At 42.8% G+C, this 27,676-nt stretch overlaps 1 protein-coding gene across 3 annotated transcripts in view; it reads right to left on the reverse strand.

The window, feature by feature from the left end:
• The window catches only part of AGPAT4 (1-acylglycerol-3-phosphate O-acyltransferase 4), an 81,569-nt gene extending 68,056 nt beyond the window's left edge, over positions 1 to 13,513 (reverse strand). Inside the window, exon 1 of one of the 3 annotated variants that reach the window (XM_064414873.1) lies at positions 13,492 to 13,513. The gene's annotated coding sequence lies outside the window, so the exon portion shown is untranslated. Of the gene's footprint in view, positions 1 to 10,989; positions 11,146 to 13,491 lie in introns of those variants that run through there. The other 2 variants (XM_064414872.1, XM_064414874.1) reach the window with 2 other exon arrangements.
• Positions 13,514 to 27,676: the final 14,163 nt, after the last annotated feature.

Genomic DNA, 27,676 nt, shown 5'->3' on the forward strand with positions numbered 1-27,676 from the left:
GTTTAGGGACCAAGTCAGCAAGCATCTATTCAGGTGACTAGGAGGTCACATGTTCAATTTTAAAAGCAAATTACATCACTATTCATTCTAACTCTTTTCCCTCCAACTTCCATTCTTCAGCAAGATCCACTGTGTTTTCTACTTCAACTACTCTCAGCATTTCCTTCTGCTTAGATTAACCGACCAGGACATCACAGAAGTGATATGCCCAGTGAAGAACTCTATGCCAGCAGAGGTTGCTGCCACTGAACAGTCCTACTTCATGCATACTTCCAAGTCAGTAAGTGTTTTGAGACAACAACTAGAGATTTCACAAAGAACACAACTGTTTGCACTTTTAGAGAAAACACACAAATGAAATAAAGAAGTGTCACCCACTGTGTCCAAAGTTCACATAGTATATAGAGTTACTGGAGTGTGGAAAGCAACATGCTATGTATCTGATAGCATCTAGACTGAGCTGGTATCCACTTAGAAAGAGAGGCAAGTCAGCACTCTACCTCTTTTTTTTCCCAGTATATATTTCAAGCTTACACGAAAATTTTCACTTTTAACTAGTCTTTGATTCAGTCCTCCAATGCTTTGCTGCAAGTTAAAAAACAACCAACTTGTTGATGATAATGATGATGCCTATTCTTGCATTTTGTCACCTAAACCCAATTCTTGGATGGATGAGTTACAAAGAGTATTACGAAAATATGCTCAGGTCAGATTAAGCAGTTTCAATAGTGCCTTTTAAGTCAGTATCAGTTGCCACCAAAACCCCTGTATTTGGCACTGGTGAGGCCACAATTGAGTACTGTATCCACATCTGAGCCCCCCACTGCAAGGACACTGAGGTGCTGGAGCACATCCAGAGAAGGACAATGGAGCTGGCGAAGGGTCAGGAGCCCAAGTCCCATGAGGAGCAGTTGTGGGAGCTGAGGGTGTTTAGCCTGGAGAAAAGGAGACTCAGGGGTGACCTCATTGCTGTCTATATCTCCCTAAAGAAGGGTGTAGCCAGGTGGGGCCAGCCTCTTCTCCCAGGCAACCAGAGACAGGACAGGAAGACACAGTCCTCAGCTGTGCGAGGGGAGGTTCAGGTTGGACACCACGAGGAATTTCTTTACAGAAGGGGTGATTAGACATTAGAATGGACTGCCCAGAGAGGTAGTGGAATCACTGACCCTGGAGGTATTTAAAGGAAAGACTGGACCTGGCACTCAGTGCCACGGTCTGGTTGACATGGTGGTGTTCTGTCACAGATTGGACTCAATCTCTGAGTTCTTTTCCAACCTCACTGATTCCATGACAAGAGCACAGACAGCAGCACTGCACATACATCAGAGTGTATTTTAACAGTGCAGCTGTAAGTGAAATACATACACAAAGCAAGTCACAGGAAGCCCCTGTGCTCTTCTCTTTCTGACAATGAGCACCAAGCTAGTAAAAGTGAGGTAGCAACCATGTGTGTATTCATCTACAAGGAGACTCTATCTGTACACGCCACACCAAAAAAATCCCCAAATCTGGAGGAAGAATTATCTATTTGCCTCATGCTTAATTAGGGCTTGAATCCCTTTCCACCTCCCCCAAAGGCAACCACTAGAGCATTTTTTCACTGCCCTTCTTTGTCATCAGCTGATGATAAATTATATTCAACTTCTCTAAGTAGAGTCTGTTTTGACCATGATGGTAACTGGTGAACGACCCTGCTGTCCTTACCTCAATGCACAAACTTTTCTATCTTCTTCCCTTGTCCTGCTGAAGAAGGGGAGTGAGGGAATAATTTGCTGTAAACCTGGAAGTCAGGCAAGGTCAACCCGCCACAATTTCTCCAAAAAGTCCCAAACTTGGGAATAACTTGAGCATATCTTAAGACTTTTTCCCAAATTTAAGGGAACTTAGGAATGCTTTTAGATTTTTATGAGGAGTCCTGCATTCCCAAGCTGCACATTGTTACAATGGAGAGATCAGTCAGTCTGGCTGTTTTGAAAGCTGAAGAATGCATACCACCATCTACCAGCAAGATTTAGAATTTCAAATTTATATACTTGCTATAAAACTGACTTACTGTTTATCTTCTAGTGAGCGGAGAGATAATTTGCATAACAGAGTGTCAACTGAGGAAATAAAAGTATTAATCTGGAAGTTTTCAAACAGTTATCACAGCATAATGCTTTCCCCTTCTCCCTTTTAAATTTTCTTGCTGCTGTGATCTAATGTAGGGAAAACATCTACACAAACTCTGCATGCCTACCAGGACACAAGTCCTCTGTGTACACATACCTTACTTGCAAAATGCATAGCAGAGCTCCTGTTAAACTCAACGTTTATACAGCAAGGTAAGGAGGATGACAGCAGTTCAAGAGAGGCACGAATGGCCTGGGAAGGAGTGGGAAAGAGGGGGAGCAACTGCCCAAGTTCGGATGAGAAGCAGTTCAGTCTTGCTCCTTTTTCCAGAAGCATGAAATATTCAGGAAGAAGGGAGATGAACTTAAGCATGTATCAATACAAAACTCCTTGGAGATGCAACATTTAGAGACTGCAGTGCTTGATGCTGAGAGGAGGTATTTATTTGGAAAGAATAAACCCCTTGAAGTTAAGCACTTCTGTTCCAAGCATCTAAAGAGATCCTCAAAAAATACGTGAGGGTGAAGTACATCAGTTATCTTGGGTGCAGAACATGAAGTTCAACAAAAATAGCACTGGAAGGCAAGTTGCTTCTTCCCAAAATGCCAAGTGTTGCTGTTCAACTGTTTCCCACACATATTTCTGTACTTTAATACGTTCATATATGCACATATAATATATATAAAGCACAATTATCTGCAATTTTCTTGGGAAAAAATAAAATAAAGAGCTGCATGAAAATACTTAAGATGTAGATGAGTTTATCAGAGTTCAGTCTGAGAGTTCAGTAGTGGGGACCACTGAGTCCCTCTGTTTCCTTTTTTACTTCATTACTTTAACTGAGTCCATTAACCTAAAAAGTCACTTGCACTGACAACAAGGGCAGGACGACACACAAGTAAAACTTAGGGACTAAGCAAGACAGCAGGACTAAACAGCAAAAAAATGAAAATAAAGTATACTCAGAATCTAAGCAGGATGTGGGCTATGCTGTCACACCAACAAAAGCAACCTGGAGAGTTCCTCAAAAATGACTGAGGTGAATAACCACAAAGGATGTAGGACATGCAACTATACCACATGCTCACAGACAATTTAGTATTTGTTTTCATGGACATCATTAAGTGCTTAATCAAAGGTAACCAGACCCATATGTTACTGTCATCTAGAATGCTATAAAAAACAACCCCCCCACACAAACATGCTTGCACAAAGTCACTTCAGTGACTTATGGCATTCTGCAAAAGTACAGGTGGTTTGTTAAATTACCGATTCTGAATGTTTGCAACAAACAAAGCCTTAGCAAATATAAGCAAATATAATATACTTACAGACGCATGTCTGTAAGTAGAGATGCTTTTGCATTTATGATACATGAAATTTGGTAAAGAACAGCCATGGACCAACTGGGGCAACTGTTCATTTGAAGTACAGAGATCAGAGTCAAGAGTAGTTAGGGCACTGATCCTCAATGCACAACCTGAGAAAAATCTCTCAAGGGTGAGATCCACATCATCACTCCTTATACAGGAAATTAACGCATTAAAAACTACAGAGGCAGCAGGGGCAGCACAGCAGGATGCTGCCACCCGCATTGTAATACTTACCCAGCATCAAGGGCACACTGATCACCTCTACACTGGGCATTTCAGGAACAGATCCAACATAAGAGTAGCTACTGAGCTCTTCAGTGGTTATTATAAAAACATTTCTTTTAAAAAGAGCCCAAACAAACAGGCATATGGAAGAAGGCCGACAAAGGATTATTCAGGAGCTGGTACAAAAACAGGGCTGCTTTTTTAAATTGTGCTGGGAGTCCAAACATTCTCTTGAGAAGAGATAAGCTTTGGAAAGAAGGCGGCTCCTATGAAGACTCATAGCTTGTGCAACTGATTGCCCTCACCTTGTTTTAAGAACTATTAATTACATTCACAGCAACACAAAGAGTCAGCACAAGGTACAGAAACTGCTTATACAGTCTCAACAGACAAAATACTTCCCCTGCACCCAAATCACATTTATGTGTGAGGCACCACAGAAACATGGATCACATTTACTTCAAAGCTCCAAATATTTAATCCTCCTATTCTTACCCACAATGAGTTGCAAAGTTAGATTACAAAACTATCACCTCCTAACTCCAGTCCTGCAACAGACAAACACACCTCTAACACATAAGCAGCTGTATCCAGCCAGAAGAGTTTCATATCCTCTCAGCAGACTCAGTAACATGAGCAAGTCCATTTCTCTATGCAAGATCAAATCCTTCATCTACAGAGGATTAGAAAGCAGTTATGGATTTTGTCCATTTTTTGCCTGTACTTATCCATCCCATTTGACAGGAAAAGCTACAGCCATTCAGAAGACACTAGTGAAATAAACATGGAAAGATCCCTGTTGCTGCTCCCCTCTTACCTCCCCTGGTAGAGAGCTTCTGAAAGTTACACAGTAAATCCACGGAAAAGCCAAGAGCAGAACCACAACCTGCCACTTCCCCAGACTGCAGCTTTCAACACAAAATGGTATTTTTCATACTCCTTTATTTGCCTTCTTGCCCACCCTCACATTTGCCTTGCAGCACCTTCTTAAAGCCACACATAGAGAGCAGAGAGGGAATGGACACATCCCACAAGGACCTTCAGCAGAAGCACATGATGCAATAGGTATAAAACGCTCCTGTACAACCCAGCATGTATGTGCTGATCCAATGCACTCTGCTTTCCCTTCCTTTCTCCGTTCCTCAAGAAATGCAAGTCAAGTATTCAGCAACGTGGATGGTTCTGTAGCATAAACTACGAGCTACAACTTCAGCACCAAGTGGGAAGGATTACATGTGGGAACACAAATATATGTCTTTCCTATTATTCTTACCCTTAGAAGGAATTAAAGGCACTGATAGATGCTACAAAGACATCAATTGGAAGATAAAAGTCAACAGCACTGGGAAGAGGGTAACTTTCTTTCCTCACTTCCATATAAAGACCTCTTTATATTTTCCGATATTGTGATTTACATTTTAGTAATGTCTTTAAGCCTTTTTCTAGGAGTCTAATTCCTAACTCGTGTGGCTTTGTTGCTTTGTTTATTTAAAAAAAAAAACAGAAAGTGCAACTACAGTATAACATAGAATTTGTGGCAGCAAAAATCTTAAAAAAAAAATTGTGGCAGAGATTGGGCATAAGTCACTGAGCTGAGAAATGCACCACGGTGACAGCACTGCTGGTTTCAAGTGCAACTTCCACCACTGAGCTGTGGGCCAACAACAAATTTTCTATTGTCCCCAAAACCCCAGTATGGCAACTTCAAATGTGGCTCCTCTCTCTGAGCAGCTGTGTGGCCCCTGCTGGAGACAACCACGCTCTCCTGCCCGGCAGGTCTCAGCCCTGCTGCCCACGCTGCCACAGATGCAACAGGCACAGGGCACAGACCACATTCTTTGTGCTTCCAAGCCACACAGTATGAGCCAACAGCACTGACCTTCTCCATGAGGGAATCCAAAAGCTTCCAGTACAGATCACAACACATTGTTAACCGTGCTGGAAACAAGAAGTGCCATTACCTGATTACAGCACCAAGTGAGCTGTCAGGTTTTTGTATCTTCTCTGACAGGAGACAGTCTCCTTCAGCTAAGCCATTTGCATATTTTTAATTAATATGAAGCAACATTAGTATGCTCTTTGAATACTAAGGAAACATTAAACAGAAAAAGACTCACAAGGCCTTTTTTTAACCTTTAAGTATTGATTTAATTTGTTGGTATTCTATCATATGATGCTGAAGAGTATAAAGTAGCTGAATTTCTCCTTTATGAAAATCACATCCCAAAACTGGAAATGACAATGCAAACAAGAGATGTAGCCACACCAAGACAGAGATACACAGGATATTAGTACCTATTAATTAGATATTGTTTAATGATTCCTTCTGTAGAAAATAGTTTAAGTGAAGAACAAAGCTTCCAGATTTATTATTCAAATAAAACAAACTCCTGCCCTAAAGAGCTAAAACCTAATACTTAAAAAAAAAAAAATCTCATAACTGAGATGTGGAGGCCATGGTTCCAAAAAATAAGATACCAGCTTCAGTGAAAGGCTCAGATGTACCTACACAGGAAACAACCAGACATACAGATGCCAGGTAAAAACCCAAATAAACATGGTGACAACTTTACCCACAGTAAAGCAGTCCCATTCAGCAGTCCCATTCTATATGTTTTCTCTCACCTCTGCCTCATGATATAAGTGTTCAGAACTATTTTGCCACAACATGAACTAGGAATACTTTCAGCCTCCTCATTCTACCTGACCATCAGTCCCCTAACAGCCTGATTTAATTTGAGAACTTCAGAGAATAAAAGCCTTTATCACAGGCACCAGTAATAAAGGGAGGTTTCATTTTGGACCCAATTCAAACTCTGTTGAAGCCAGAAGAAATCTCTCAACAAGTTTCAATTGTCTTTGTTGTTTAGCAAACGTTATGACTCCAAAACAGCCAAACGTGATGTAACTAATTAATGATCCTGTATTCTCAGCACCTACAGCCAGGGCTAGTCAAAAACATCTTAAACATCCAGCAAGATCATTCAGAGACAAGTGTTTGATCTACTGCATTTACTTTACTGGCAAGTGTGCAGATATTAACAGCTCCTAAACACACAGCTAAGAATCAAGGAACATTTTAATAAATTTTGCACTCACTCTATCAACTAAGCAGTAGATACATCAACACCTACCTGGATTTTCTACAGCATCACTGAACAACTGCACATACCCAGGTCCTTTTAAAAGCTTGGCTTTGAGCATTTCTGCTGCTTACTTTAAGTATTTTTAAGATACTTTTACAAGGCTTAAATTCAAAATGAAGCTTTTTTCTGTCTCCTTGGGTGAAATGCAGTAATTATGTACACACTCACAGACACAGGCATGTAAAAAATATACAGTGAGACAGAATCACAGAATTAACCCCTGACTAATCACCTGTGACTTGAAGGGGGGAACCTCATAAATTATTCAAGAGCAACTGCAGTCTACTTGCAGGCAGAATGCTTCAAGACCTTCCAGAAGTGCAAAGCAGTATCTGCAGTAATAGTATTTTCCAAAATGCTAAAAAACATGGTAAGAAGCAGCAAACTGCAATGTGTGAAGACACAGATAACATGGAGACAGCGAGAGCAGCAGGACACAGTTTAACTTTCACAAAGTAGCTGTCACTTGAAATCACGTGCCATTTCCACATATAGACTGCCCCCAAATATGTTTTTTTCCCTGTCTTTAACAGCAGGTGTTGAGTCTTATCCTTTTTCTGACAGGTGAAAAGACCTGCATTATCTGCCAACTGAACCAGCATGGACAAACATTTACATCCACCTTGGTCCTGCTGGGAAACCGTGACTGAAATTTAACTTTGTTGGTCCAATTAAAAGGAAATCTAGTGCACATCAGAGGTTTTTCAGATGTTAACAGTCCCACATGCAACTGAAATCAGTGTGCTTGTATTTGCCTGCAACTCGTAACCTTCTGGCAAGTAAACCCTCTCAGTGACCTCTATCTCTGACTCCCTTCCAGCCTAGGACTGGTTAATCACCTTTCCCTGTTCCTGTTATTTATGCTACAGTAGAAACCTCAAGCTGGGTCAGCCCTTTTGCAAGAAGCAGAAAATTATTTCAGTGTAAAGCTGTTTGTGGCAGAACATGACTCGACAGACAGAAGAGCAGAAAGTCAAAACAGTGGCCTAAGAAGTAAAAAGGCTTTAAGTTCAAGCTGAAGAACAGACCATTAGCAGGACCATAACCCAGCATCTCCTGGTGGGCTCACTGCAGTTGCTATGCTGCTCTGCTCGGTTCCTAACACACAGCTTATGTGCCTTTTCAGCAAATCCATTGCAGCTATCATATTTTTCTTACATTATCAAAGAGGGGTCTTTGCAGCATCTTCATCCTTGCCTCAACACACAGTTACTCTCATTCATTTTCATTTCATCCTTCTCCGACCTTACCTTGGACCCTACCTCCTTTCCAGTTTGAGGCACTGGAGGAAGGCAGGGGAAAAGCATGGAAACGAAGTGAGTCAGCAGTTTCTGAGCAGCACACAAGCATTAGTCAGAGCTGATCAGGGTACTCACCACAGACAGATGTGAATGAGCCCAAGACCACCAAACTGGTGAGCAAACTTTCCCAAACACCCCAAAATGAATCACTGGGCAAGGCCACCCCACAGATAAAGCACTTCAGGGAAAAAACATTCTCATCCGCCACATACCAGTGCTGAAAGGCAACAAAGCACACAGGGTAGGGTACTGCTCTGCCACATTTCTACTTCCCTTAAAAAATGCCCACTGCATTCAGTACAGCTGAATCAAACACACCTGATGAGACAGTTGCCTTGGCTGGTATAATGCTCTCCCTAACTAGCAAGGCCCACAGTTGTAAAAGCTTTTCCTGAGTAAAGTACATGCACAGTGCCTTACTATGCACTGTTGCACTCCTGCTCCCTTATCAGAACACACTGACAGCAGGACTAGTGATGATGTTAGTTAGGGAATCGGAGTTCCACGTCATGCAGTGGAAATTGGAATTCTTAAAATTTAAGACAAAATTACTAATACAGGGTCTAAGGGCCACAAGCATTCATTTGCAACACAAGAACAGTACCTTGCTACTCTCAGCACAGCTACGTTTGTACCCCTGCAAAAAGAGATTTGAAGGGGTATTGTTCCAAGTCTTCACCTTCTAGCAGTAAAATCAAGGGTACACAACAGAAAAAACAATCCACTCCTTTCAGCAGGGCAGAGTAGGCTGTAAGATTCTCATCCATCATCTGCAAGAGACCCCTTCTCCTACAAAACTGCTGTCTGCTACAGCACAGTAAGTCCATTAAACTGTGAATGATGTACAACCATCACTCCAGGAGAGCACACCTCACTCGAGAGAGATGAGCACTGCTCCAGCGCCTCTGCATTTGCGCTGGACAAAACAAGACTTACTGTAAAAACACCCTCCGAACCAAAACGACACGGACTGAGTTTCAAGAAACACAGTTAATTCCTGTACTCTGGGCACAGCATTCTCTGTTCTGTAACTCTGAGCAAGTGCTAACCTCTCTGTACAACTTCTCCACTCCTAAAACACATTACTTCCACCTTGTTGTGCGACAATTACTAAAATCTGTTAAAGTGCTTGCCAAAAACACAACTAAACTTTACTTAAGAGCAACCTTTATCCATAAGCAGCTTGCAATATGCTCTCTCTTCTCTGCAGCCTTCCCAATATATTTTTCCACATGAAACCTGGCCCTGTCATCCATAAAACATAGTTAAAGTTTCATTTTTCAGTACAGCTTATTCAGGCATCGTTAATGCAAAACATTAACAGGGAAGAGGAAAGCTACACGTAATATTTACACAAGTTTCTAAAGTGAATAAATATGTGTTTCAATCCATAGTGTTTGGAAAACCACAGCATTGGATCAGATACAAGCAACTAGAGAAAGAAAATGATAGCAAACATTTAGAGCACATAAACTGTTCTACTGATCCATGCAGTCAGTCTTTACACAGAAGTAGTCCTGGCATATACAAACAGACCTCTGTATGTCTACACCAATCTTATCCCTCACATGAGAAGTCAGAGAAAAAAAAAGGCTGCAAATTTCAGCTTAGGCTGTTTCACAGCAGTTTCTCTACTCCAGCAGTTTTTAATTCTTTTCCTACTCACTCTAGTGTGAAGTCATTATCAGTATAAGCTGAGGCTACAATCGCCTGGTATAACTTCCTGGGCAGGAGGCATCATTGTTTTTAAATATATGCTTGGGTTTTTTTGTTTGAGAGTTTCTGGCATCCTTCTACCTTGTTGTAAAGCATTTTCAGTTCTCATGTAGCAGCAAGGTTGCTCTCTCCCACACAAGCACCTGCATAAGGTACATCATCCTCAGATGTCTGTACAGGGACTTAAAACACGACTTTTAGAAATGTGCAACAAAGATAAGGACCAGAAGTCTCGGTGTGACATTGTTGAAACAGACTCTTTCGTGGGTTGCCTTTTCAGCCATTCGAGTGAGTGCTCACTTGTTGAAATAAATGCTAAAAAGCATTACTTGTTATTTGAATAATGTTCACCACATGGTATCAGCCGACACACCTTAACTCAGTTCGCGGCCATTATTTAATTCGGCTTAAACATCTTCATCAACAGACGCCGATAGGTGAAAGGCAGAGCTCCTACAACACGTGAGCACGACACCCGGGAGGCAGACTGACCTCTCCCCGCCTCAGCTCACGGACTCCGGGGTACGGCGGACGGAGCAGCCGCCGCCGCCGCCCCGCGCCCGCCCGCTCCGGACCCCCCGGGGCACGGCGCGCCCGCTGCCCGCGGAGCGGCGCCTCCGGGGAGGCGGCAGCGAGCGGCCGAGGGCACCCGCCCGTTCCCGGGGCACCCGCCCCATCCCCGGCCACCCGCGCCGCGCCGAGCGGCCGGACCGAAGAGAAAGTGGAAGGGGCGGCACGCCCGCCCGGCGCGGCAGAGCGGGGCTCGGCGGGGCTGGGCCGCCGTAGCTCCGCCGTTTCCACGGAAACCCCGGCGCGGGCAGAGCTCGCCACACAAAGGGGGCCCGCAGGCGGCAGGAAAATTCTCGGCGGCCGCGGGAGAGACGGCGCGGGTCCGGGCGGCGGAGGAGCCCCAGCCGGCGGCGAATAAATCAGGGAACTTGTACGCGCAGCCCACCGCCCGCCTCTCCCGCACGCCCCGCCGGCGGCTGCCGGTCCCTCGCCTCGCCGCCACAGCGAGGGCGGCAGCGCCAGGGAGGGGCTGGCTCGGGGCTGGTCTGCCCGCCCGGGGCAGCGCGCCGGGCGGAGAAGGGAGGGCGCCAGGGGCAGAGGACGTACCTGGCGCCGGCGGGCCTGGGCACGCGTGCCGCGCTGGGGCGACGGGAGCGGGCGGCGGCCGAGCCGCACCGGCTGCCACTACTTTGCACGCGGCGGGCGGCTCGGGCGGGGCCGGCAGGCTCCACCCGCCGGGCGGCTCCACTCCGGGAACAGGGCCCCCCTCGCCTTCCCTTCCCGCCGTCAGCATGTCACTTCCTCCGGGGGCGGTGGGAAGGGGACCCCTCCCCGCTCCGGCCTCGCCCGCCCTTCGGGGCGCCGCCGGAGCGGAGAAGGAGAGCTCCCGGTGCCGCGCCGCGGCTGAGGAAGGGCCGCGGGCTCCGGGGAGGGAAAGCAGCGGCCCGGGGGAAGGGGCGCGGCGTTCCGCCTGTCCCCTCAGCGTCGCCGGCGCTGATCGGAGCTGGCTGCTCGTCATCCCTCACCGGGGCAAACGCGGGGTGATGTTCACCTGTGACTGTCTGACCCTTCAAGTAGAAACCGGGCAACAGAAAGCTACTACACGGCCTGGATGCTGTGGAAAAAGATAAATGCCGTGGCAGCCATCCAAGCACCGAGTACCCTGACACACAATATTCACTTTATATGACAGCGCAAACACTTGCTGCCAGGCTCTGATTGCGGGGTGTGGAGCAGCTGCCATGAATAGGGAACAGCAGGAACTGAGTCTATTATAAACACCCAAAGCATTGGAAGGTGATGGTGACTGGGATGACACATCGCTGGGACAGCACTGTCAGCTGCTGGGTGTCTGCTTATGGAGGGGCTGGAGGGCTCCCGAGGCTGGGGGCTGGCAGATGCTGAGCTGGATAGAGCAAAGCCCTGTTCCAGTCCCGGTCCATAGCAGCCACGTAGAATGCCTGTTTATCTTCAATGTAAGATGAATGCAAGTCAAACACTTGTCATGGTTTAAGTCCAGTCAGCAACTACTGGCTAGGCATCAGTCGGTGTCTGCTGAGCACTCTACTGTGCATCACTTGTTTTATTTCTCTCTCTCTTTTCATTGCATTTATATTTATTGTTGCAGTTATCATTATTGCTATTGCTCTTAGGGAGCAGCAATAGCAAGGCTGCTGCTCAGGGGAGGAAAAGCCTGGAGCTGAGGGTAGCCATGCCACAGGCAGTGTACTCACTGGCCAGAGCACTTGGCCACAATACCTGAGCAGCGTGCAGCTGCACTGACAGTCCTAGACAAGGTGAAGCAACGAAACAGGTCTGAAGATTGTACAAAGAGCAGCAGAAGATAAGGCCCAGCTGGAAACAGAGCCACAGTAGGGTCAGGAAACAAGGCAGGAGACCAAATAAAGCACATATGTATCTACTGGAAAGCTCTGACAGGGACTAAAGGCTCAGACCTGGGCTTAAATGGAGCTCTGGGCCATGGGCTGTGCGTGTGGGTCCCACGTGAAGCTGGTCAGGGCCATCAAGATGTAAGTGCACCATCAGTGCCCTGACAGGTTCCTGCTGATGGGGTGTGTTGAGTGTACTGTTCAGGAGGTCAAGATTTAGTCACCTTCTGCCTGTTTGGTCATGGAGGAATTGAATCTGGCTTACTGACCAGTGGTCTAGCTGCTGAACTGCTATGTGGTAAAGGGAGAGATTGGTAAAGGGAGTTCCTCCAGCCGTATTTTAAAAGTCTGACCCTGTGGCTGCATTTTGAAAAAGGGCTAATTCCAGGAAGAGGGGAAAAATTTAAAATCAGTGAATGAGGCAGTTAATTCTGGAGAATGGCTACAGCCATGTCCAAAGCATCCCTGACCACCTACCTGAAGCAGCTTTGTGAACTACACCTACAGATTCTTGGGATATTACTCCAAGGTATCTTACTCAGCATCTAGGTAATATCCTGAGAGCCAAGACTCCAAAAATCAGGCACTCTGATGCTGAGTGTGATAGTTTCTCAACATGTTTTACTTTGTTTTCCTTGAAACCAAACTCTCTGCAGCTGGCTATGTGTATGTTCTGATTTTCTGTGAAGCCATAATAAGAATCTGTCTTCTTGCTTTTCTTTAGTGTTAAGCTGCAGCTGAATGCAATAGGCTTTATGGACGCTTTACACCTGAGAAAACTTTCCACTGGAGAGGCAAATTCTCATTTTGATACAGTACATCTATTTTTCAAAAGACTAACCAGGAATATATGAATAATAAACCTCTCATATTTAAGTTGGGGATTAAAAGGTAAGTCTTGTGAAGCTGTTAGATACCATGGTAATGACTAAGACTGAAAAGCACATAGGAAAAAATACTTCTGAGCTAAGAGCAGGCCTTGTGATGTTCTCACTGAGTATTTTCTAGATGGTGGCACAAGGAGGATAAAAAGGAATCTCATTCTCTTTTTGTAAGCTCTGCCCTCCAGAGCACTGAATGGCGTATGTCTCAGTTTTGGCATTCTTTGTACTGAGTGCTTGGTTTGCACCCTCAGTGCAGTTTTGTTCCTTGTTTTTGGTGGGTATGCAAATACTTTATTTGCATTGGGCAAGACTGAAGAGTTTAATCAGGAACTTACACCAGGCAATGATGCCTCCCAGCTATCCATCGCTGTGTGATTTTCAGTGAGTTTCCCTGTAAGAAATAAACATAACAAAAATGTGATAAGAACAACAATAACAAACCAAAACCACAAAAACAAACCCCAAACAACCCTCATCCCCTCCAGTCCCACTGGGCAAAGTGTGCACTCCAGTTGGTGAGGAAGCCAGGTATCTGTCATGGCTGAAGCAAAATTCATGCTTGCTGGTTCTCACAGCTGGACCCCAACCCTGCTCACCACATGCACTTTTAAATGATTTGTGAATTCGACTGCAGAACTTTTATTGCAAGCAAAAGCTTGTCTGTCCTGGAAAGTTCTGCAGTGCTACTTATGCCAGCCTGGAGAAAAGAGGCAGCACCCCTGCTTTTGATGCTGCCAGACTGATAGGCTGGATACTAACATGGGATATACTGGCATACACTGCCATGAGCAGCTGGCCTCAAGAGGTCCAGTTTGCTCTCGCTGCATGTCTTATGGTTAGAATCCCCAATATCTAATAAGGTGTGGGTTATAAAAGGCTTGTTTCCTTCATTTAAAAGCATTCATAATGGTCCTCTTCTGTGTAGACTGAGTGTAATAAAGGCTGAACTGCAGGCTGCCCCTCATGCCAGCAATAACAGGAAGTCTTTCCTGTACTTGGCTTATCTGTCTTTATGAAAACTGTGGGAAAGTAATTGTGTCTGAGATCTCTGCTGCTTTTTGGGGATTGATTACAATCAGCTAACAAGGTCAGGGAGGAATTATACTAAGGATTGATGTGTATAGTATGACTGCACAATCCTTTCCCACTAGGAAACCACAAGAAAATATCTATACATAGGTTAATATAGGCTGACAGTTTATTGAAGTATGGAAACCAAAACTGATGCAATGCACTATAGTAATGCTAAAAGTTGTAATGTGGGTGCAGGTGTACCAGTTTAAATAGGCCAGTGGGGGAGTGGTGTTGAAAATCACACCCACTCCCTGTGTAATTAATTTTTCTGGGCAAGCTTTTCTAGTGTGGACTAACCCCAACTGTGACACCTGCCATCTTCTCCTCTACCTCAGCTATACAGTGAATCCACTGGTTTCATACAGAAACTCCCACTTCCCTTCAAAGAAGCCACACAGTGCTCACGAATGGAAGCATCCTGTTAAAATTACACCCTGTGGCTACAGTTAATTTTAGAAGATACTCATTCTTTAACTGAATAGGCATTAGCAAAAGAGCTGTGTGAAACAAGTTACAGGAATTTAAGCTCCAGGCTGTCCAATTTGACCCTTTACAAAGTCTAGTCTGTACAGAAAGAATACTGAGTGAGATGCCAAAACCTGTTTCTTTGAACATGTTTATGCTTTCAGCATGCTTTATTTTCTGCAACAAGTGTATGATTACTAATCAGTTATGTAAATTCTTTACACTTTTTAAAGAATACAATTCCTTAGTAAATACCAAGGATCCTACCATACAAAATGTTTCCCAAATTACTCTTTTCAGAATTACACCAAATATTTTCATATCTGCTCACATCCACAAAATAAATACTCCTTACACATTGCAAATATTATTTCTGTAGCTGTTTTAAGTATTCAACTTGAGTCTGCCTATGAGGAGGACAGGATCCTTTGTTTCTCTTTATACATGTATCTGCTACAAATGTCACAGATTTGTTTTTCTTGTTTTCTTAAAACTTGATTAAAGTGAAGAGTTCTGCATGGACCACTTTGGGCTGAAACTTCATGATTCAGATGATTTGCTTTAGATATACCTACATGTACAGGTGACAGAGCAGATGTTCCAGACACACACGGACATGCATGCATGCACACACATACAAACACCTACCCCATGACAGGAGGAAATCTTGCAGCTCTGATTAAGTGTGGTTCAGAGTGTGACAAAATGGTGAGGGCTTCAGTGGCACCTTGGAAATGCAGAGATGCAACATCTGTTACTGGCATGGTCATGAATGCACATGGGTGGAATTCCTCTCAGATCGTAGAGGGAAGATCTCTTTGGAACTGCAAAGGTAAGGGTTGTTTAGAGGGTACTCAGGAAACTGCAGAAAAGCTCAGATAAGGAACTGTAGAAGAAAAATCTTGGTCTGAACACTTGGAAGCTGGAGTAGCACAGACCCTGTAAAAAGAAATGCTGTTTATGCATAACTGTTTACATCAAGGAAGCGCAGCACATTGTCTGCTCTCCAGGTCTTCAAGGGCAATACCTAATTTGCATATTTTGTCTCTGTAGTTACAGAGACATTTACAGTCAAAAACAAATCACACAATTATTCTTGTTGTTTGCATATGTTCATTTCCTCACCTAGAAGAGGAAATAACTACTTCAGTATGATGAGAACAAGGCTGCTATATGCCACAGTAGTGTGTAGAGATGAGCTATGTGAGCCTGCCATTTCGAGCTTTGTACAAATTTACATAAAATGGCAATCCCTGCAATAAGTGGGGTCTTCTTGATCTAGCTTGTAATTAATTCTGCAGCACTGTCCTCACCTTGTGAATGGCTGTATCCTCACCCCACCCATAAAAGACAGACTCTTTAAGCCACACTTTTCATTCATCTTCATTCTGCCAGGTAACAACTCTAGTTCTGTTGTTAAATTTACATTGAAGTTAGTGTTTGATTATTTGTTCAATCACACAGAATTGGAAAGGTCATTTAAAAAACCTTGAAGAAGAGCCAGGAAAAAGACTCATACTTTCTCACTGAAGAACACATTAGCTGCTGCATGTGCTCTCACCAACCCCACACCACACTGTCCATACTGGAAATACAAGACAGGACTCAACTCTTGTTTTACCAGCTGTAGCTGTCTCACCCCATGTTCTCCTACATGCTATTTTTGTAAAGACAGCTTTATCTGAAGGGATAAAAAGAGCTATTTTGCAAGAAGGGTCTACTTTTCAAGAAAATTGTGGGATAAACCATGGTTTGAGTGCTAGGAAATAATCGCTAAGCAACAGTCTTTATATAGGTTCTTCATATGGATAATAGATATAATTTTTTCAATTTCTGTGTAGTCTTATGTATTTGAAGAGCAGATTTGAGCCAATTTTTAATCTTTATACTTTAGTAGAGCCCACTAATGATTCATAAAGGTCCTACACTTTAGAGACATTGTGTGAAGTATGGTTATTGGTCACAGAAGGGTTAAATTTAGTAGTACACCTTATAGACTAATCCTCTGTGTCAGCAAATTCGACTCCTCAAAAATTGAGCTAAGTGACATTCTCTGCTGTTGCTTTCTTTCTCATAATGAGCCACTGGTTGATGGAATAGATTTTTAAATAAAAAAGGCATTAGCTAAAAGCTAATTGGGTAAAAGCTGGATACTTGCAGTTTTTGTAAATGTCTGTTACACACATTATGGAATGAAAAAATTCGAAACATCATTTTTTGTACTAAATTGCAGAAAGAGATTGCATGATACTTGATAACAGGAAATACAAACAGCATTAGCAGCTTAGAGAAAATGAGTAAAAGAGCCAGGTAAGATCTTGTGCTGGTTTTGTCTTGGGCTGTCAAATATTTGTGATGTGAAAAACACAATTGAAAAAATACAGTACACTACAGACTGCTTTATCCCACTAAATGGAGCAAATATGTGTTCTGTGAAAAGAGTACAAGACATTGTATTTCCTTTAATTTCTTCCTGTTGACTTTTCTTCCCCACTGAAGTGATGGTTTAGGGAACCTATGTATTTCCAGTGTCCCAAGAGGTCTTAGCTCTTAATTTTCTATAATTTGGCCTGATCTTACTCCCAGTGGCATTTCCTTGATTTCAGTAGATGCAGTTTCAGAACTGGCTCCTGAATAAGGATAGTGTAGTAAGAAAATTACTAACTTCCAGAGAAAAGAAAAATAGTTCCTGAATCTAAAACTCTTGAGTATGGAAACCTTAGAACAGAAGTGTTTGTACATAAAATAGTTGAAAATCTCTGGCTTCTACTAATCATTTACCTGTGAATACTGATCACAGTGTATTATACACGTTTAGTTCCAGTTCTATATCATGTCGTGCTATTCCGCAGCCTGTTCATGGGGCAACATTTAAAAGAATTTGCCAGGGATCTAAGAAAGGCATGTCATACATTTTGGTAGGAGCAAACTAGGTAATACTGTCCCACCATTTCAGAGGCTCTCTAGAACCATTATCAGACACAAAAGATCAGGCCATTTCTGTAAGAGCTTGCTTTTGCCTCCAGCTGCTCTCATGTGATGTCTGTGTTCTTGTCCATCTCAGTCCTAAGTGTGGGTGGCTTCCAGCACAAATCCCAGCAGCCCGCAGGAGTGTTTCAGTGTAAGGGTCCTGGTTCTCTGTGTATGCTAGAAATCAGCTTTTCCATCATTTTGGTTTGAGTTGGAAGGGATCTTAAAAATCCAAGCCCCCTGCCATGGGCAGGGACACCTTCCACTAGACTTGTTTGCTCAAAGCCCCATGCAGTCTGGTCTTGAACATCTCCAGGGATGAGGCACCCACAGATTCTCTGGGAAACCTCTGCCAGTGCCTCACCAGCCTCTGAGTAAAGGACTTCCTGATATCTAATCTAAATCTACCCTCTTTCAGCTTAAGGCCATTCCCTCTTGTTTAATCACTACATGCCTTGGAAAAAGCCCCTCCACAGTTTTTTTGTATGCCCCTTTCAGATACTGAAAGACCACAAAGAGGTCTCCCTGGAGCCTTTTCTTTTCCAGGCTGAACAAGCACAACTTTCTTGGCCTGACTCCACAGGAGAGGTGCTGCAGCCCCCTGATCATTTTTTTGGCCCTCCTCTGGACTGGCTCCAGGAGGTTCACATCATCCCTATGCTGGGGGTTCCAGAGCTGGATGCTGCACTCTGTGTGGGGTCTCATAGAAATGGAGTACAGGGGGAGAATTACTTCCTTTGACCTGCTGGCCATGCTGCTTTGGATGTAGCCCAGGGTCCATCTTTGCTTCACGGCACAAGCTTCCCCATGGCATCTTTTTCTCTTGTGTTCTTTGATTCTGTGAAAAGCAAGCTGAAGCTAGGGGATGGTTAGGGGTATGAATGACAACAGGCCATGGAGGTAGTCAGTAGTCTGAATCTGACAAAAGACAGTGGCAATTCAGTCTGTTTATTCAGGCAACTGCTTTGTAGTCAATTGAAACTGCATTGTGAATTTGAAATTGCAGTCCACTTCCTTTGGGAAAAAATACTGCAGTAGATAGTAGATAGCAAGCTCTTACAAACCACTGCCAGGCTGTTCTGAAACCAGTCCTCAGGTTCCTTGAGCATCACATTACTTGATGCTGGGTCCCTTGTCACCAATTTAATACATCCATCAAACCTGAGGCAAAGGCCTTGCTCTAAATACCTCTCCTACAGGAAATTGTGCTAAGTGACCTTGTGGCTAAATGCCCAGATAGCTCAGCCAGAAATTGGGTGGTACTCCCACTTGGCCCTGGAGGAGTGAACCTCCATGAGCTGGCCACCTAACCTGGTACTAACATACTAAAGTGGTACTTTAGAACAGTTGCTAAGTGTGGCCTTATCAGAGGGCTGCCTGCTTCACAAATCCCTCATGAAAAATTGTTGGATAGAGTACATGGAATGGACTGTTTTCTGAGAAAGATTTACTTTACAGCTCAACATCAGAACTGCTTAACTAGGCATGTGTTTGTATTAGATGGTACAATGAAGTTTTACAGAAAATGCAGTAGGAAATGCAGAAGTACCAAAGCTGAGTACAGTACTTGTCAGATCATTTATGTGTGATGCATTAAAAACTCATGGGGACAAAGGATCTGCGTTGCTGTTAGGGGGCACTTCTTGCTCTATGGAGAGTCCTCAGTGTCATCTTACTGTCATTTGTCACAGGAGTTCAGGTGCCCTGACCTCAAGCCATCAATGTTAACAAAAGAATGGCTCATTGTGCACACGCAGAGCCTGGTGAGCTCGTGACCTCCTCAGCTCCTGAGCCGAGCCCCAGCTGTTTGGTGCAGGTTTAGCAGAGTGATTTGACACTATTTAATTTGCATGCTCACTTCTATGCTAGCAGTGTGTTATTAATCCTACAAACCACACTGATTTATATTTTTTTCCCAACATGAATAACATAGCCAATGTAATTTCCTACTCAACAACTGGCAGATGACTAAGAATCACTGGTCCAGGAAACTGAACTCTGGGATCTGTCAGTCAGTCACTTGGCAGTTCAACCATAAAACATTCTACATAAGCACTCTATATCTACTGCTTTTTAAAAATTGTTTGAATCACAGGTGTCTTGAGTATTAACAATAAAAAAACAAAGCCTGCTGACTCCTAGGCTTGGTATCCATAATGGTAGCATGAATCAGAATTGGCTACACTAACTGCAGTAAATCGACAACACTGAGCAATCCCATTTCATTAATAAGAGCATCTCATCACCAGCTGCTCCTTGGAGACAAATGGCTGCATTTGGCTTCCTAAACATTGCTTTCTCTTGCCACCCCCAGGGATTAGTAGCATTTGAGACATCAGCATCAGTGACCTCATAGTCTGAGTTTTTTGTACACTGGAGATGTCTCTTCTATCCTGATGTCTGATTTTCCTGTTCTTTTTCTTCACAAGGGGAATCACCAAGAGTGAAATAAAATAAAATAAAATAATAAAATAAAATAAAATAAAATAAAATAAAATAAAATAAAATAAAATAAATAAATTATGGTTTTTCCCAACACAGATAGAATGCCAGACTCCATGGCCGAAAAATCTCCACCTCATACTAGCACTTTACCAAGACCTACATCAGGGAGTGTGATATCACCCTGACAACTGTTTTAAAAGTCTGGTGCCAGAGGGACAACTTACTACTTGGCAGGTATGAAACACTTTTTCCTCTCTCATTTCAAATACCTTATTTAGGTAAAGAATTTAACCCTGAAACCAAATCCCATGCAATGGCACTTGTCAAATGATTGCAATCCTAAGTGGACCTTCCCTCCTGCATTGATTTGTGCCTCAGAGTCTTTCCCCAAATCCACTTGACATTATTAAAACTTCTACAAAGGCAAGGGGTTTTGCCAGTCCTCAATTTAGTGCAGTGTAAGGATATTACAGTTGGTGTTACATCCACTTACCAAGACAAGTGGACTTTCAAACAACAATTCCCTACACATGCAGGAGTCTCCATCACGTGATAAAGCAAGTGATATCTGCACAACATGGTGAGAACATGGTGAGGACTTCTGCATGGAGTAGGCTTCATCCAGCAGCCAAAAGAGATTCCTGGGCTCCTGTGCTGAATCCCTGTGTATCACAGATGAAGGGGTCCAGCTGTTTTTATAACATTTTGTGGACTTTGCCACTGAGTTTCAGCTCTTCTGTAAATGGAACAGGACCTTCTGAGACTATGATGTCTCTGAGAGTAACTTACCCTCTGACTGTGTCTGTTACTACAGCAGAGCTCACAGAAGTGAGGTGGGAGGGAGGAAATACCAGCCACCTGGCACATGACACCTTAAGGGTATGACCAGTCTTCTCCTAAACACTGGACAATATGAAGTACAATAAGGCTTTGTAAGAACTGCTAAAATATTGCTAATAATACTTCACAGTGAAATGGAGGCAACAAGTGACAGGGTTCAGCAGCAGAATTTGTTTAATTATGTGGATCAACTATTTTATTCTAAATATCTTTGGAACCTAAGCCATTTCTGAATCAGGAAATGGAGGCAAAGAAATAGACAAGATGCATCTTCCCACAATAAAGTAGTTTTTGAAAGCCTTAGCCAATTTTTTTAACTTAAAAGCACTTCAAGTTTGTTTCACTTTGGTTTCCTGTATCCTAAAATTATGCCTAGAAGCTGGTTATTAAGAGTGCATTTTTGGAAGGAGAATCATCAGTATTTTAAAGTACTTTAAAGTAATTTGAAGAAAATTACCTTATATTGGATGCAAATGGAAGCCAGCACAAAAATGGCAGAGGGAGTGGGTTACCAAAGAGCAAATTCTTAGGAGGGAAAACACAGTAAGGTAAAACTTTCCTGAATTCAGATATCAAGCCACCATGATTACCTTGCACTCCTGTGTGTGGCATTCAAGCTGATAAAAATAGAGTTATTAAGAAGATTCCTGAGTGTTTGTGGAACACTTGATTGCATCATCCTAATTAGGCAAGAGCAGAATTCCTTAATGTTGTGTTCTTCTCACTCCCTAGGTGACTGCAAATCACTTTGGGGAAGGTTGTGGCTGCTCTCTTTGGGGTGACTTGGGGCAGGTGGGAATGGGATGGACCTGCAGCTCTGGAGGGAGGAAGCTATGGACTGCCCTGACATGTATTTAGTCAATGAAGAATGTAGGAGTTTTGCCTTCTGATGGCTAAATATTTATCAGGCCGTGAACTATAAACAGGTGTAGCTGTTTAATTTATGTCAGCCTGGTGTAGCACTGTGAATTTCTGTGGCACTAGGTGCTGGCTTACACTAGGGGAGACTGTTGCCCTTGATCTGTGCTTTGCCAACACAGCTGAGGGGCTTTTGAGCAGACAGACTCTGGGAAATTTCACAGGGGCACTTTCAGATGTTATTGGTCTCCTGTCTGTCTTTCCTACCCTTTTGGGTTATTGATCCTGTGGAAGACAAAGGAACAACATGTGACTGTGTCTTAACTGTCCTAAGGCATAGGCCAAATTTTCAAGAAAATCACCCCTGAAGGTGAAGTGCTCACTGCTCACCACTCATTGGGAAAAGGCAAGTAACAGAAGAAGGGCAGGGCACTCAAGACAGGCACAGGAGAGTCTTCAGCACTTCAGCAAAATTTTTCAGAGGACATTTGCCAAGGTCCTTGCTGATATTGGATCTATGCAGAGAGGTATAGAAGATACAGTGACTGGCTTCCCACAGTTAGCACTCCCAAGGAGACAGGAGAAGGCACAGATGTGCAACAGATCTTGAAATGATTCCGAGTAGTAAAATGTGACCACAGCATGAGATTTCAAGCTCTGTAGAACTAATAAGTGTTTTAATGCAGTGTTTCAGTTTTGATTTATATGTGTGCTACACACACACACATAAACAGCTAAATGGATGCTGCAAAGTCAGCCACTCAAAGATGGAAACGCCAGAATTCAAGTGACCTTTGCAAATTTGCTGCCTCCTCTGTGGGTTTTCACATGTTACGTAGGTTTCAGTTCACATGACTGCCCAGTCCTTTTTCCACAGGCTCTGTCACAAATTCAGAACAAAGACCAAACAAGCCTAATTTAATGAGGAGTTATTTAAACTGTTTTATCATCCCTGTTCAATGTTTGTGGCAGCAACACTAGCTAGTATTTATGGTGTGCTGTTTAAACCCTCATGGGCATTTTTAAGAATACTGTCATAGTGTTCAAGTCTATTTTCACAAATTGTCTGTGAATTGAAGCCAGAGGCATGAGCCTGATCCTGCCATTGTTACCCCAAGTGATGAGTAACTTCCTTCATGATTACTGGTGCTGCTCTTCAGAAAAAGGAAAGAGAATTCAGGTCTGATTTACAGCTGTTGTTTTGTGCTGCTTCTAAATGTCTCCCTCCTGGCACCAAAAGGGTATGTGGCACCATGACAGTCATCATCTGGGATGAGTTAGGTTCTCACCAGAGATATTGAATGAACTTAAAATCAAAAGCAAAGAGGAGGAATCAGGATTGTCATGACAGAGGGGTGTGTCACTAAGTCCAGATATTGTTCTGCAAGGGCAGTTTTTCCATTAGCTTTTTTACAGTGCCCAGTCACATAAGTCCTGATGTGCAGTTCCTTTTAGTTGTAACACTTGGCCCTCCTGGCTGGTAGAGACTGAAGTATGCAGAGGCAGCCTGAACAGCAGCAGAGGAAAAAGATGATAAAATTGTTTTATCATTCTACTTAACAGCTTCCTCTGTACTATAGAGGCAATTTGATAACCCAGCCATTTGTGTGTTCAGGGTCAAAACATTGTCCCTTAGCTGCCAGCGTAATTAATGAAAATTACAGTGTTGGGATCTAAGAGATTGTAATGGCAAAAGGAAAAAGCATGCCTAATACTTTCCTTTATAGCAAAGCTCTTCCAAATGTGTACGATCCTAGACAATTTTCAGCTTCCAAACTGAAATTTCCTACCACTGCTCACTCTTCAAGCAATTCTTAGTGGAACAAAAAGATGGTTGCTTTGTTTATGTAGGGTGATAAGAAGCTAAAACTGAAGCAAAAGCATTTCCTGAGGTTGGGTGGTTGTTTTTGTTTTTGTGTTTGTTTTTTTTTTTTTTTTTTTTTTGCTATTAAATGAGAAATATTGAATAATATTCTGAGCAACTGTTCCTCCTCAGCAATTCACTAAAGAAGGAACTATTTTGTAACAGAATAATTCTGCCAGAGGTTTCTGCAAGTACACATTCATGCATTTTGCTCAAGACCAGGCAAGTCATCAGATGTGGGTAGAATGCAGATTCCAGTGTTCTTGTTTTTCTGTGTTAGTTGATGTGTCTATAACAACATTCATTGCTGATGCAAGACATCAACATTTTTTATTCCAAGAATGAAACCTGACTGAAGTGTTGCTCCTGTATTTATGGTAGTTCAGCACATTTTTGGTACCACCACTTAGGAAGTTTGCAAATCAAGATTTTCAATGTCCGTAACAAATGGGAAAAGTTGTTAATAAAAAGCTTATTTTTTCCTTTCTCATTAAAGCAGGACATGATTGAACTGCACAGAATCTATAGCTACATAAAAAGATTTTAATATTATTATATTTGCTGTCAGAGTATGGAAGTCTTAAGAGTCTCCAGAAACAATAAACTCTATTTTGGAGAAATGGTTTTTGACAAGCCATTGCTGTCTGCAGGGCAGTGGCTTCAGGTGCACTGAACTCACTAACCTGGTGGTACTGCCATTTGTTAAAATGTTATATGTGTTTTTGAATAATTTCCTGACCAGTGAAGTGATTTTGTTTTCTTTCAGGAAAAAAACAAAAAAAATCTGTAAAAGAGCTTTGGAGGTTTTTTAAAATTTGTTTCTACATAAAGAAATGAGAACTTTACCCATGCTATAGAGTAGCTATACATCCTTAATATTCTCCTTAATGTCTACAGAATGCAATTTATTTTGGCCCTATTCTGTGGTATAAGAGAGAATTCTGGGGAAAATGCTTAAAAGTGCATAAATGACAGAAAAGGCAAAATACTATTTTAACTTAAGGTTTCTTCAGTACTGCAATAAAGTCTGGCAAAAGTTCTTTCAAAATGTTTCTCATTTAAATTTTTTAAAAGTTATTATCTAGCAATAGTTTATATTCTGCCAATCACCATACTACAATGACTTCAATAAAAATGAAGCAAAACACACTTTTAAAAATCCCCTGTGAGATGTTAAACTAAATAGGACAATACAAAGATGTGTTTATGTGGCAGTATTTCAAACACTGGCACTTATTGATAAAAAGCCATTATAATCCCCTCTGGAAACTCTTCCTATTCCCTCCTTGCTGATAAATGGGCCCAGCCTGGAATCTGGCAGACTGAAGAACAAGATCACTGAAAGCCACCTTTATGTTTTTCCTGCTCTCATCTTTCCCCTGGGTGTTATGTTCTTTGAAGCTGCACAAAGTGATAAAGTTGGTTCTACAATCCCTGTTTCACTGGGCTACTGGCACTACAGAAAGCAGTTTGACTCTAGTCAGCTGTGACTCAGATGTCCTGCCTGGTGAGTGAGCCTTTGTCCAGAAGATCTCTACAGAGTAGCCAAAAGCAGGGAGGCTGCTGCTGGTGTCATCCCACAACTCAAGATATTTAATGGAGATACCAGAGTTAAGGAGCGTGGTTGATCCAAACTTCATCTGTAGTCAAGAGAGAGGGAGGCAGACACTTGGTGAAAATGAATCAGATAATTTATATAATTTTCATCACTGATGGGTTTTAATTAATGCCAGCCTTACTCTCCCCATGAGTCAGTTGAAACATCACTCAATAACACCACAGAAAAGGCCCAGCTTTTGGGTTGAATCCAACAAACTTCTTCATGCTTCCTGTACAGCCCCAAAAGAGGGGGTGGAGTGGGTGTGTCTTAATTCATTTACCAGAACCACCTATCCAAAGTTTTGCAACAATTTTCCCCTTAAATTAATGGGGAACTTCTGATCTCAGTTTGAAGCAGAAATTAGGACTGGACTGGGAATGCTTAATGCTTTGTGTTGCCATCATTTAATGATAAAATGAGGTTTTTTAGCCTCCTCAGCTTCATCTCTCTGATTCTATGCCAGACTGAGCCCCAGTAGCTCAGTGAGAATTCATGTAGCTATGTGGGGTTTGGCCTGCCTTCCTTGCTGTCTCCATCTGTCTGTCTGTGATGCTGTCTGTCAGTCCTCCCACAGAGGCTTTTCAAAGTTAGCCAATTTTTGCTAAGTAATTTATAAAAGTAGCCTGCCAGTCAAGAATAGAAAACCTGTTACTGCTTGCATTGAGAAAAACAGCCCTTAATCCTTAGTTCAAGCCATGTTTGGCTCCCAGCATTAGGGACCCAAGGCAGGAGAGATGTGTGGTGCCATGACCCCAGGTGTAGCAGCATCCTGCACTGGCTGGTAAAGCAAGCTCCTTGCACTGGGTCTGGCTGGTACAGATCTGATTCTCCTCCTAGCAATTGGATTGCTGCTGGGTTTTGGATTTGTGACTAAAACTGTTGATAACATGCAAGTGTTTTATCTGATGCTGAGCAGTGCTTGAATAGCATCAAGGCTCTCTGTTTGTCCCACCCTGGTACTTCATTGACTAGGCTGGGGCTGAGCATGAGGCTGGGAGGAGACACAGCTGGGGCAGCTGAGCTGAATTGACCAAGGCAATATTCCAAGCCGTATAACATCATGCCCTTCAATAAAACCCAGAATGCTGTCTTTCTAAAGCAGCCACTGCTCAGAGACTGCCTGGGCATCCATCTGCTTGTGGGAGGTGGTGAGTGATTGCTTTTGTATCACTATTGTTATTTTTTCATACCTTTAGTTATTAAACTGTCCTTACCTTGACTCATGAGGTTTCCTTGCTTTTGCTCTGCCTACTCTCTCCCCCATCCTGCTGGATGTGGGAGTGAGTGAGCATCTGAATGGGTACTTAGTTGCTGGGCAGTGTCAAACCCCTAACATTAATCTACATCTACGTGAGTTCTACCATTAGCAGCAGAGATCAACCTTCAGGATAAAAAGCTGAAACACATTTGGCAAACAATTGAATAACTTGCTACACTGGAGGTATTCAAGCCCAGATGCATTGAATATAGCAGATTTACAGTACTTTAAAGTAGTAAAAAATGCTTGTGTAGTACATGAAAATAACATTTGGAATACAAACACACATTGGGTGATTATCAAAGGGTGTTTCTGTACTTGCTCACTTTGCAATAACGCCTATATCCTGAGATGCACAGCAGCAGCCATCTAGAACGATATAAATGCAGAAACTGAGAAAAAGAAAGCCATAAAGAAAGTGTAGATGCCTCATAAACCAGAAGCGCATCACTTGGAAACAAGGTGAAGAAGGTTTTGGGTGGGGTAGGATGATTATGAATTGCCAGCATGATGTCTCAGTGTTATGATCTGGCAGGTGTCAGGAGTGGTTCCACTAGAGAAATGGAGGCATGAATGCCACAGAAGGTGGTGGTGCAACCACACCTGAATCTTATGTCAAATTCCATCACTCATACTTGATTCTAGGATGTTTACAAAAACATTTATTCAAGATGTTAAGCTTGGATAATAAGGCTAATAAAATAAGTGAGGTGGAAATTGATTGCTGTCTATTCCACCCAATCAGGGAACAAAGGGAATAGGAAACATTAACAGAAAAACAACAAAAAAATTAAACTTACCAATGATATTGCTATACATAATTATAAGGTGTCTATTAATACCTTGGCATGAAAAGGTTGCTCATTACTAGCAGCTGGGGTCACGTTGCAGAATTGCTTTGCCATGAAAGCAAATGGGACTTAAAAACTGCATGCCATGGTGCTCTGAAATTCATGGAAATACTTGCATAATCATAGGTACCTGCCCATGATAGCAGGTGGACATGACAAACCAATAAGACCTTTATACTCCTGAGATCTTAATAGCTTGAAAGGGAAAGAAATTAGGAGATGTTAAATATCACGAAAATCTCCTGGTATGGAGATCTCTCTGGCAATGACTAGCAAAGGAAGCTGCTGGATCTGA

The sequence above is a fragment of the Passer domesticus genome, chromosome 3 (genome assembly GCF_036417665.1).
Source record: "Passer domesticus isolate bPasDom1 chromosome 3, bPasDom1.hap1, whole genome shotgun sequence".
Classification (NCBI taxonomy): Eukaryota; Metazoa; Chordata; class Aves; order Passeriformes; family Passeridae; genus Passer; species Passer domesticus.